Below are 12,020 nucleotides of genomic sequence, written 5' to 3'. Positions count from 1 at the left end.
GCCTGAAGTCACCCTGCTCGAGGAGAAAGCACCTTAGCGTGCTGTGTGGCTCCCGGCACACCCGGCATGAAGCCACGCCTGGAAGTAAGGCCCTGGTTTGCCGTGCAGAAGCGGAGGCGTGCTGCAGTTTCCAGGAGGCGGTGGCCTCTGCTCTGCATACCTTGAACGGCAGCACGGCTTTCTGGACACCTGGGAGGCTAGCCGGGGCGCCCTGTTCCCGGCAGGAACACTGAGTAACCCCAGGCGCACCTGGGTCTGCTACGCACCATCCAGGCCCGTAGCCCCTTAGAGCCCCTCTGTGCACGCCGAGCGTAGGGAAACGCACTGCCCTCTCTTCTGGAGCTGCTTGGTTTCCTCAGCACTCGCACACGTTCACGAACACCGTTCTGCCACATCCCCCATGGCGCGGAGGTCTTACGCGTTGCCCTAATCGGAGCTGCGCTCAGAGTAACCCTCGTCTCCGCATTCCATCCAGGACCCCCTGACTGAAGGCACCGTGCCTCCTAGAGGACGGTGGCTTGGGTTCTTACTGCAATTCAAGTCCTGTTCCTTCTTTGGCACGGCAGGCCGCCCCAGGCCCAGAGGAGCAGCTACGGCCTTCCTTGGTTGAGACAGTTCGCTGGATGCGGGACTCCCTCCTTCGATCAGTTGACTCGGGGAAGGAAACCCAGGGTGAGCGGTGTCTCCTGGGACTCGTCAGAAACCACAGGGATGTACGCTGAGTGTGCCCATGAACCCGGGGGCCTGCTGGAACTAGCCCTGCTTTCCCATTTGGAGGGCGGCATTCATGCCTGCCTTGACGCTCCCTGACATTCCCGGCTCCCGACGGGCCAGTGAGCCCTGGAAGAGTGCTTCGGGGAAAATTATGAGTTTGCTCTCTCTAAACCAGGGGCTTCCGCGGCCGCGGTGGCCGTCCGCACGGCAGGCTCTAGAGCCAAAGGGAACCTCAACGTGAGAACTGGCCTCCAGGTTAGGCCCTGAGGAGCCGCGCAGAAAGGGAGGCATGCAGCTCTTTCCGGGAGTTCTTAGTCGCTTTGCTCTCAAGGCAGTACACGCCCGGGGACTCCTAGGCCCCACGGGTGTGCAGCATTTTCCCGCCAAGCTCCCTGAGTGCCTCCAGACACCTGTGGGCCGGCTGAGCAACGTCGAGGTCCATTGGTTGATTCCCTCGGAGGACCCCCGTGTGTGCCGAGTGCTGGGCAACCACACACTGCGCGTTCCTTGAGGAGGGCTACATCTCCAGAGCCCTCGAACGCCCTTCGGGACAACGTGGCTGGTGGGTGCGAAGTGCCCAGGAAGACTCTGTCATGGCCCTTGTGTGAGCTGCCATGAGAGAACGCTGTGCTTGCAACACTGCGAGGCCCGCCCTCGTGCCTGAAGTCACCCTGCTCGAGGAGAAAGCACCTTAGCGTGCTGTGTGGCTCCCGGCACACCCGGCATGAAGCCACGCCTGGAAGTAAGGCCCTGGTTTGCCGTGCAGAAGCGGAGGCGTGCTGCAGTTTCCAGGAGGCGGTGGCCTCTGCTCTGCATACCTTGAACGGCAGCACGGCTTTCTGGACACCTGGGAGGCTAGCCGGGGCGCCCTGTTCCCGGCAGGAACACTGAGTAACCCCAGGCGCACCTGGGTCTGCTACGCACCATCCAGGCCCGTAGCCCCTTAGAGCCCCTCTGTGCACGCCGAGCGTAGGGAAACGCACTGCCCTCTCTTCTGGAGCTGCTTGGTTTCCTCAGCACTCGCACACGTTCACGAACACCGTTCTGCCACATCCCCCATGGCGCGGAGGTCTTACGCGTTGCCCTAATCGGAGCTGCGCTCAGAGTAACCCTCGTCTCCGCATTCCATCCAGGACCCCCTGACTGAAGGCACCGTGCCTCCTAGAGGACGGCGGCTTGGGTTCTTACGGCAATTCAAGTCCTGTTCCTTCTTTGGCACTGCAGGCAGCCCCAGGCCCAGAGGAGCAGCTACGGCCTTCCTTGGTTGAGACAGTTCGCTGGATGCGGGACTCCCTCCTTCGATCAGTTGACTCGGGGAAGGAAACCCAGGGTGACCGGTGTCTCCTGGGACTCGTCAGAAACCACAGGGATGTACGCTGAGTGTGCCCATGAACCCGGGGGCCTGCTGGAACTAGCCCTGCTTTCCCATTTGGAGGGCGGCATTCATGCCTGCCTTGACGCTCCCTGACATTCCCGGCTCCCGACGGGCCAGTGAGCCCTGGAAGAGTGCTTCGGGGAAAATTATGAGTTTGCTCTCTCTAAACCAGGGGCTTCCGCGGCCGCGGTGGCCGTCCGCACGGCAGGCTCTAGAGCCAAAGGGAACCTCAACGTGAGAACTGGCCTCCAGGTTAGGCCCTGAGGAGCCGCGCAGAAAGGGAGGCATGCAGCTCTTTCCGGGAGTTCTTAGTCGCTTTGCTCTCAAGGCAGTACACGCCCGGGGACTCCTAGGCCCCACGGGTGTGCAGCATTTTCCCGCCAAGCTCCCTGAGTGCCTCCAGACACCTGTGGGCCGGCTGAGCAACGTCGAGGTCCATTGGTTGATTCCCTCGGAGGACCCCCGTGCGTGCCGAGTGCTGGGCAACCACACACTGCGCGTTCCTTGAGGAGGGCTACATCTCCAGAGCCCTCGAACGCCCTTCGGGACAACGTGGCTGGTGGGTGCGAAGTGCCCAGGAAGACTCTGTCATGGCCCTTGTGTGAGCTGCCATGAGAGAACGCTGTGCTTGCAACACTGCGAGGCCCGCCCTCGTGCCTGAAGTCACCCTGCTCGAGGAGAAAGCACCTTAGCGTGCTGTGTGGCTCCCGGCACACCCGGCATGAAGCCACGCCTGGAAGTAAGGCCCTGGTTTGCCGTGCAGAAGCGGAGGCGTGCTGCAGTTTCCAGGAGGCGGTGGCCTCTGCTCTGCATACCTTGAACGGCAGCACGGCTTTCTGGACACCTGGGAGGCTAGCCGGGGCGCCCTGTTCCCGGCAGGAACACTGAGTAACCCCAGGCGCACCTGGGTCTGCTACGCACCATCCAGGCCCGTAGCCCCTTAGAGCCCCTCTGTGCACGCCGAGCGTAGGGAAACGCACTGCCCTCTCTTCTGGAGCTGCTTGGTTTCCTCAGCACTCGCACACGTTCACGAACACCGTTCTGCCACATCCCCCATGGCGCGGAGGTCTTACGCGTTGCCCTAATCGGAGCTGCGCTCAGAGTAACCCTCGTCTCCGCATTCCATCCAGGACCCCCTGACTGAAGGCACCGTGCCTCCTAGAGGACGGCGGCTTGGGTTCTTACTGCAATTCAAGTCCTGTTCCTTCTTTGGCACGGCAGGCCGCCCCAGGCCCAGAGGAGCAGCTACGGCCTTCCTTGGTTGAGACAGTTCGCTGGATGCGGGACTCCCTCCTTCGATCAGTTGACTCGGGGAAGGAAACCCAGGGTGACCGGTGTCTCCTGGGACTCGTCAGAAACCACAGGGATGTACGCTGAGTGTGCCCATGAACCCGGGGGCCTGCTGGAACTAGCCCTGCTTTCCCATTTGGAGGGCGGCATTCATGCCTGCCTTGACGCTCCCTGACATTCCCGGCTCCCGACGTGCCAGTGAGCCCTGGAAGAGTGCTTCGGGGAAAATTATGAGTTTGCTCTCTCTAAACCAGGGGCTTCCGCGGCCGCGGTGGCCGTCCGCACGGCAGGCTCTAGAGCCAAAGGGAACCTCAACGTGAGAACTGGCCTCCAGGTTAGGCCCTGAGGAGCCGCGCAGAAAGGGAGGCATGCAGCTCTTTCCGGGAGTTCTTAGTCGCTTTGCTCTCAAGGCAGTACACGCCCGGGGACTCCTAGGCCCCACGGGCGTGCAGCATTTTCCCGCCAAGGTCCCTGAGTGCCTCCAGACACCTGTGGGCCGGCTGAGCAACGTCGAGGTCCATTGGTTGATTCCCTCGGAGGGCCCCCGTGCGTGCCGAGCGCTGGGCAACCACACACTGCGCGTTCCTTGAGGAGCGCTACATCTCCAGAGCCCTCGAACGCCCTTCGGGACAACGTGGCTGGTGGGTGCGAAGTGCCCAGGAAGACTCTGTCATGGCCCTTGTGTGAGCTGCCATGAGAGAACGCTGTGCTTGCAACACTGCGAGGCCCGCCCTCGTGCCTGAAGTCACCCTGCTCGAGGAGAAAGCACCTTAGCGTGCTGTGTGGCTCCCGGCACACCCGGCATGAAGCCACGCCTGGAAGTAAGGCCCTGGTTTGCCGTGCAGAAGCGGAGGCGTGCTGCAGTTTCCAGGAGGCGGTGGCCTCTGCTCTGCATACCTTGAACGGCAGCACGGCTTTCTGGACACCTGGGAGGCTAGCCGGGGCGCCCTGTTCCCGGCAGGAACACTGAGTAACCCCAGGCGCACCTGGGTCTGCTACGCACCATCCAGGCCCGTAGCCCCTTAGAGCCCCTCTGTGCACGCCGAGCGTAGGGAAACGCACTGCCCTCTCTTCTGGAGCTGCTTGGTTTCCTCAGCACTCGCACACGTTCACGAACACCGTTCTGCCACATCCCCCATGGCGCGGAGGTCTTACGCGTTGCCCTAATCGGAGCTGCGCTCAGAGTAACCCTCGTCTCCGCATTCCATCCAGGACCCCCTGACTGAAGGCACCGTGCCTCCTAGAGGACGGCGGCTTGGGTTCTTACTGCAATTCAAGTCCTGTTCCTTCTTTGGCACTGCAGGCAGCCCCAGGCCCAGAGGAGCAGCTACGGCCTTCCTTGCTTGAGACAGTTCGCTGGATGCGGGACTCCCTCCTTCGATCAGTTGACTCGGGGAAGGAAACCCAGGGTGAGCGGTGTCTCCTGGGACTCGTCAGAAACCACAGGGATGTACGCTGAGTGTGCCCATGAACCCGGGGGCCTGCTGGAACTAGCCCTGCTTTCCCATTTGGAGGGCGGCATTCATGCCTGCCTTGACGCTCCCTGACATTCCCGGCTCCCGACGTGCCAGTGAGCCCTGGAAGAGTGCTTCGGGGAAAATTATGAGTTTGCTCTCTCTAAACCAGGGGCTTCCGCGGCCGCGGTGGCCGTCCGCACGGCAGGCTCTAGAGCCAAAGGGAACCTCAACGTGAGAACTGGCCTCCAGGTTAGGCCCTGAGGAGCCGCGCAGAAAGGGAGGCATGCAGCTCTTTCCGGGAGTTCTTAGTCGCTTTGCTCTCAAGGCAGTACACGCCCGGGGACTCCTAGGCCCCACGGGTGTGCAGCATTTTCCCGCCAAGCTCCCTGAGTGCCTCCAGACACCTGTGGGCCGGCTGAGCAACGTCGAGGTCCATTGGTTGATTCCCTCGGAGGACCCCCGTGCGTGCCGAGTGCTGGGCAACCACACACTGCGCGTTCCTTGAGGAGGGCTACATCTCCAGAGCCCTCGAACGCCCTTCGGGACAACATGGCTGGTGGGTGTGAAGTGCCCAGGAAGACTCTGTCATGGCCCTTGTGTGAGCTGCCATGAGAGAACGCTGTGCTTGCAACACTGCGAGGCCCGCCCTCGTGCCTGAAGTCACCCTGCTCGAGGAGAAAGTCAGCACCTTAGCGTGCTGTGTGGCTCCCGGCACACCCGGCATGAAGCCACGCCTGGAAGTAAGGCCCTGGTTTGCCGTGCAGAAGCGGAGGCGTGCTGCAGTTTCCAGGAGGCGGTGGCCTCTGCTCTGCATACCTTGAACGGCAGCACGGCTTTCTGGACACCTGGGAGGCTAGCCGGGGCGCCCTGTTCCCGGCAGGAACACTGAGTAACCCCAGGCGCACCTGGGTCTGCTACGCACCATCCAGGCCCGTAGCCCCTTAGAGCCCCTCTGTGCACGCCGAGCGTAGGGAAACGCACTGCCCTCTCTTCTGGAGCTGCTTGGTTTCCTCAGCACTCGCACACGTTCACGAACACCGTTCTGCCACATCCCCCATGGCGCGGAGGTCTTACGCGTTGCCCTAATCAGAGCTGCGCTCAGAGTAACCCTCGTCTCCGCATTCCATCCAGGACCCCCTGACTGAAGGCACCGTGCCTCCTAGAGGACGGCGGCTTGGGTTCTTACTGCAATTCAAGTCCTGTTCCTTCTTTGGCACTGCAGGCAGCCCCAGGCCCAGAGGAGCAGCTACGGCCTTCCTTGCTTGAGACAGTTCGCTGGATGCGGGACTCCCTCCTTCGATCAGTTGACTCGGGGAAGGAAACCCAGGGTGACCGGTGTCTCCTGGGACTCGTCAGAAACCACAGGGATGTACGCTGAGTGTGCCCATGAACCCGGGGGCCTGCTGGAACTAGCCCTGCTTTCCCATTTGGAGGGCGGCATTCATGCCTGCCTTGACGCTCCCTGACATTCCCGGCTCCCGACGGGCCAGTGAGCCCTGGAAGAGTGCTTCGGGGAAAATTATGAGTTTGCTCTCTCTAAACCAGGGGCTTCCGCGGCCGCGGTGGCCGTCCGCACGGCAGGCTCTAGAGCCAAAGGGAACCTCAACGTGAGAACTGGCCTCCAGGTTAGGCCCTGAGGAGCCGCGCAGAAAGGGAGGCATGCAGCTCTTTCCGGGAGTTCTTAGTCGCTTTGCTCTCAAGGCAGTACACGCCCGGGGACTCCTAGGCCCCACGGGTGTGCAGCATTTTCCCGCCAAGCTCCCTGAGTGCCTCCAGACACCTGTGGGCCGGCTGAGCAACGTCGAGGTCCATTGGTTGATTCCCTCGGAGGACCCCCGTGTGTGCCGAGTGCTGGGCAACCACACACTGCGCGTTCCTTGAGGAGGGCTACATCTCCAGAGCCCTCGAACGCCCTTCGGGACAACATGGCTGGTGGGTGCGAAGTGCCCAGGAAGACTCTGTCATGGCCCTTGTGTGAGCTGCCATGAGAGAACGCTGTGCTTGCAACACTGCGAGGCCCGCCCTCGTGCCTGAAGTCACCCTGCTCGAGGAGAAAGCACCTTAGCGTGCTGTGTGGCTCCCGGCACACCCTGCATGAAGCCACGCCTGGAAGTAAGGCCCTGGTTTGCCGTGCAGAAGCGGAGGCGTGCTGCAGTTTCCAGGAGGCGGTGGCCTCTGCTCTGCATACCTTGAACGGCAGCACGGCTTTCTGGACACCTGGGAGGCTAGCCGGGGCGCCCTGTTCCCGGCAGGAACACTGAGTAACCCCAGGCGCACCTGGGTCTGCTACGCACCATCCAGGCCCGTAGCCCCTTAGAGCCCCTCTGTGCACGCCGAGCGTAGGGAAACGCACTGCCCTCTCTTCTGGAGCTGCTTGGTTTCCTCAGCACTCGCACACGTTCACGAACACCGTTCTGCCACATCCCCCATGGCGCGGAGGTCTTACGCGTTGCCCTAATCGGAGCTGCGCTCAGAGTAACCCTCGTCTCCGCATTCCATCCAGGACCCCCTGACTGAAGGCACCGTGCCTCCTAGAGGACGGCGGCTTGGGTTCTTACTGCAATTCAAGTCCTGTTCCTTCTTTGGCACTGCAGGCAGCCCTAGGCCCAGAGGAGCAGCTACGGCCTTCCTTGCTTGAGACAGTTCGCTGGATGCGGGACTCCCTCCTTCGATCAGTTGACTCGGGGAAGGAAACCCAGGGTGAGCGGTGTCTCCTGGGACTCGTCAGAAACCACAGGGATGTACGCTGAGTGTGCCCATGAACCCGGGGGCCTGCTGGAACTAGCCCTGCTTTCCCATTTGGAGGGCGGCATTCATGCCTGCCTTGACGCTCCCTGACATTCCCGGCTCCCGACGTGCCAGTGAGCCCTGGAAGAGTGCTTCGGGGAAAATTATGAGTTTGCTCTCTCTAAACCAGGGGCTTCCGCGGCCGCGGTGGCCGTCCGCACGGCAGGCTCTAGAGCCAAAGGGAACCTCAACGTGAGAACTGGCCTCCAGGTTAGGCCCTGAGGAGCCGCGCAGAAAGGGAGGCATGCAGCTCTTTCCGGGAGTTCTTAGTCGCTTTGCTCTCAAGGCAGTACACGCCCGGGGACTCCTAGGCCCCACGGGCGTGCAGCATTTCCCCGCCAAGGTCCCTGAGTGCCTCCAGACACCTGCGGGCCGGCTGAGCAACGTCGAGGTCCATTGGTTGATTCCCTCGGAGGGCCCCCGTGCGTGCCGAGCGCTGGGCAACCACACACTGCGCGTTCCTTGAGGAGCGCTACATCTCCAGAGCCCTCGAACGCCCTTCGGGACAACGTGGCTGGTGGGTGCGAAGTGCCCAGGAAGACTCTGTCATGGCCCTTGTGTGAGCTGCCATGAGAGAACGCTGTGCTTGCAACACTGCGAGGCCCGCCCTCGTGCCTGAAGTCACCCTGCTCGAGGAGAAAGTCAGCACCTTAGCGTGCTGTGTGGCTCCCGGCACACCCGGCATGAAGCCACGCCTGGAAGTAAGGCCCTGGTTTGCCGTGCAGAAGCGGAGGCGTGCTGCAGTTTCCAGGAGGCGGTGGCCTCTGCGCTGCATACCTTGAACGGCAGCACGGCTTTCTGGACACCTGGGAGGCTAGCCGGGGCGCCCTGTTCCCGGCAGGAACACTGAGTAACCCCAGGCGCACCTGGGTCTGCTACGCACCATCCAGGCCCGTAGCCCCTTAGAGCCCCTCTGTGCACGCCGAGCGTAGGGAAACGCACTGCCCTCTCTTCTGGAGCAGCTTGGTTTCCTCAGCACTCGCACACGTTCACGAACACCGTTCTGCCACATCCCCCATGGCGCGGAGGTCTTACGCGTTGCCCTAATCGGAGCTGCGCTCAGAGTAACCCTCGTCTCCGCATTCCATCCAGGACCCCCTGACTGAAGGCACCGTGCCTCCTAGAGGACGGCGGCTTGGGTTCTTACTGCAATTCAAGTCCTGTTCCTTCTTTGGCACTGCAGGCAGCCCCAGGCCCAGAGGAGCAGCTACGGCCTTCCTTGCTTGAGACAGTTCGCTGGATGCGGGACTCCCTCCTTCGATCAGTTGACTCGGGGAAGGAAACCCAGGGTGACCGGTGTCTCCTGGGACTCGTCAGAAACCACAGGGATGTACGCTGAGTGTGCCCATGAACCCGGGGGCCTGCTGGAACTAGCCCTGCTTTCCCATTTGGAGGGCGGCATTCATGCCTGCCTTGACGCTCCCTGACATTCCCGGCTCCCGACGTGCCAGTGAGCCCTGGAAGAGTGCTTCGGGGAAAATTATGAGTTTGCTCTCTCTAAACCAGGGGCTTCCGCGGCCGCGGTGGCCGTCCGCACGGCAGGCTCTAGAGCCAAAGGGAACCTCAACGTGAGAACTGGCCTCCAGGTTAGGCCCTGAGGAGCCGCGCAGAAAGGGAGGCATGCAGCTCTTTCCGGGAGTTCTTAGTCGCTTTGCTCTCAAGGCAGTACACGCCCGGGGACTCCTAGGCCCCACGGGTGTGCAGCATTTTCCCGCCAAGGTCCCTGAGTGCCTCCAGACACCTGTGGGCCGGCTGAGCAACGTCGAGGTCCATTGGTTGATTCCCTCGGAGGGCCCCCGTGCGTGCCGAGTGCTGGGCAACCACACACTGTGCGTTCCTTGAGGAGCGCTACATCTCCAGAGCCCTCGAACGCCCTTCGGGACAACATGGCTGGTGGGTGCGAAGTGCCCAGGAAGACTCTGTCATGGCCCTTGTGTGAGCTGCCATGAGAGAACGCTGTGCTTGCAACACTGCGAGGCCCACCCTCGTGCCTGAAGTCACCCTGCTCGAGGAGAAAGTCAGCACCTTAGCGTGCTGTGTGGCTCCCGGCACACCCGGCATGAAGCCACGCCTGGAAGTAAGGCCCTGGTTTGCCGTGCAGAAGCGGAGGCGTGCTGCAGTTTCCAGGAGGCGGTGGCCTCTGCGCTGCATACCTTGAACGGCAGCACGGCTTTCTGGACACCTGGGAGGCTAGCCGGGGCGCCCTGTTCCCGGCAGGAACACTGAGTAACCCCAGGCGCACCTGGGTCTGCTACGCACCATCCAGGCCCGTAGCCCCTTAGAGCCCCTCTGTGCACGCCGAGCGTAGGGAAACGCACTGCCCTCTCTTCTGGAGCAGCTTGGTTTCCTCAGCACTCGCACACGTTCACGAACACCGTTCTGCCACATCCCCCATGGCGCGGAGGTCTTACGCGTTGCCCTAATCGGAGCTGCGCTCAGAGTAACCCTCGTCTCCGCATTCCATCCAGGACCCCCTGACTGAAGGCACCGTGCCTCCTAGAGGACGGCGGCTTGGGTTCTTTCTGCAATTCAAGTCCTGTTCCTTCTTTGGCACTGCAGGCAGCCCCAGGCCCAGAGGAGCAGCTACGGCCTTCCTTGCTTGAGACAGTTCGCTGGATGCGGGACTCCCTCCTTCGATCAGTTGACTCGGGGAAGGAAACCCAGGGTGACCGGTGTCTCCTGGGACTCGTCAGAAACCACAGGGATGTACGCTGAGTGTGCCCATGAACCCGGGGGCCTGCTGGAACTAGCCCTGCTTTCCCATTTGGAGGGCGGCATTCATGCCTGCCTTGACGCTCCCTGACATTCCCGGCTCCCGACGTGCCAGTGAGCCCTGGAAGAGTGCTTCGGGGAAAATTATGAGTTTGCTCTCTCTAAACCAGGGGCTTCCGCGGCCGCGCTGGCCGTCCGCACGGCAGGCTCTAGAGCCAAAGGGAACCTCAACGTGAGAACTGGCCTCCAGGTTAGGCCCTGAGGAGCCGCGCAGAAAGGGAGGCATGCAGCTCTTTCCGGGAGTTCTTAGTCGCTTTGCTCTCAAGGCAGTACACGCCCGGGGACTCCTAGGCCCCACGGGTGTGCAGCATTTTCCCGCCAAGCTCCCTGAGTGCCTCCAGACACCTGTGGGCCGGCTGAGCAACGTCGAGGTCCATTGGTTGATTCCCTCGGAGGACCCCCGTGCGTGCCGAGTGCTGGGCAACCACACACTGCGCGTTCCTTGAGGAGGGCTACATCTCCAGAGCCCTCGAACGCCCTTCGGGACAACATGGCTGGTGGGTGCGAAGTGCCCAGGAAGACTCTGTCATGGCCCTTGTGTGAGCTGCCATGAGAGAACGCTGTGCTTGCAACACTGCGAGGCCCGCCCTCGTGCCTGAAGTCACCCTGCTCGAGGAGAAAGTCAGCACCTTAGCGTGCTGTGTGGCTCCCGGCACACCCGGCATGAAGCCACGCCTGGAAGTAAGGCCCTGGTTTGCCGTGCAGAAGCGGAGGCGTGCTGCAGTTTCCAGGAGGCGGTGGCCTCTGCTCTGCATACCTTGAACGGCAGCACGGCTTTCTGGACACCTGGGAGGCTAGCCGGGGCGCCCTGTTCCCGGCAGGAACACTGAGTAACCCCAGGCGCACCTGGGTCTGCTACGCACCATCCAGGCCCGTAGCCCCTTAGAGCCCCTCTGTGCACGCCGAGCGTAGGGAAACGCACTGCCCTCTCTTCTGGAGCTGCTTGGTTTCCTCAGCACTCGCACACGTTCACGAACACCGTTCTGCCACATCCCCCATGGCGCGGAGGTCTTACGCGTTGCCCTAATCGGAGCTGCGCTCAGAGTAACCCTCGTCTCCGCATTCCATCCAGGACCCCCTGACTGAAGGCACCGTGCCTCCTAGAGGACGGCGGCTTGGGTTCTTACTGCAATTCAAGTCCTGTTCCTTCTTTGGCACTGCAGGCAGCCCCAGGCCCAGAGGAGCAGCTACGGCCTTCCTTGCTTGAGACAGTTCGCTGGATGCGGGACTCCCTCCTTCGATCAGTTGACTCGGGGAAGGAAACCCAGGGTGAGCGGTGTCTCCTGGGACTCGTCAGAAACCACAGGGATGTACGCTGAGTGTGCCCATGAACCCGGGGGCCTGCTGGAACTAGCCCTGCTTTCCCATTTGGAGGGCGGCATTCATGCCTGCCTTGACGCTCCCTGACATTCCCGGCTCCCGACGTGCCAGTGAGCCCTGGAAGAGTGCTTCGGGGAAAATTATGAGTTTGCTCTCTCTAAACCAGGGGCTTCCGCGGCCGCGGTGGCCGTCCGCACGGCAGGCTCTAGAGCCAAAGGGAACCTCAACGTGAGAACTGGCCTCCAGGTTAGGCCCTGAGGAGCCGCGCAGAAAGGGAGGCATGCAGCTCTTTCCGGGAGTTCTTA

This window comes from Lagenorhynchus albirostris, chromosome 12 (genome assembly GCF_949774975.1).
Source record: "Lagenorhynchus albirostris chromosome 12, mLagAlb1.1, whole genome shotgun sequence".
NCBI lineage: Eukaryota > Metazoa > Chordata > Mammalia > Artiodactyla > Delphinidae > Lagenorhynchus > Lagenorhynchus albirostris.
Note: the sequence above shows the minus strand (reverse complement) of the source record.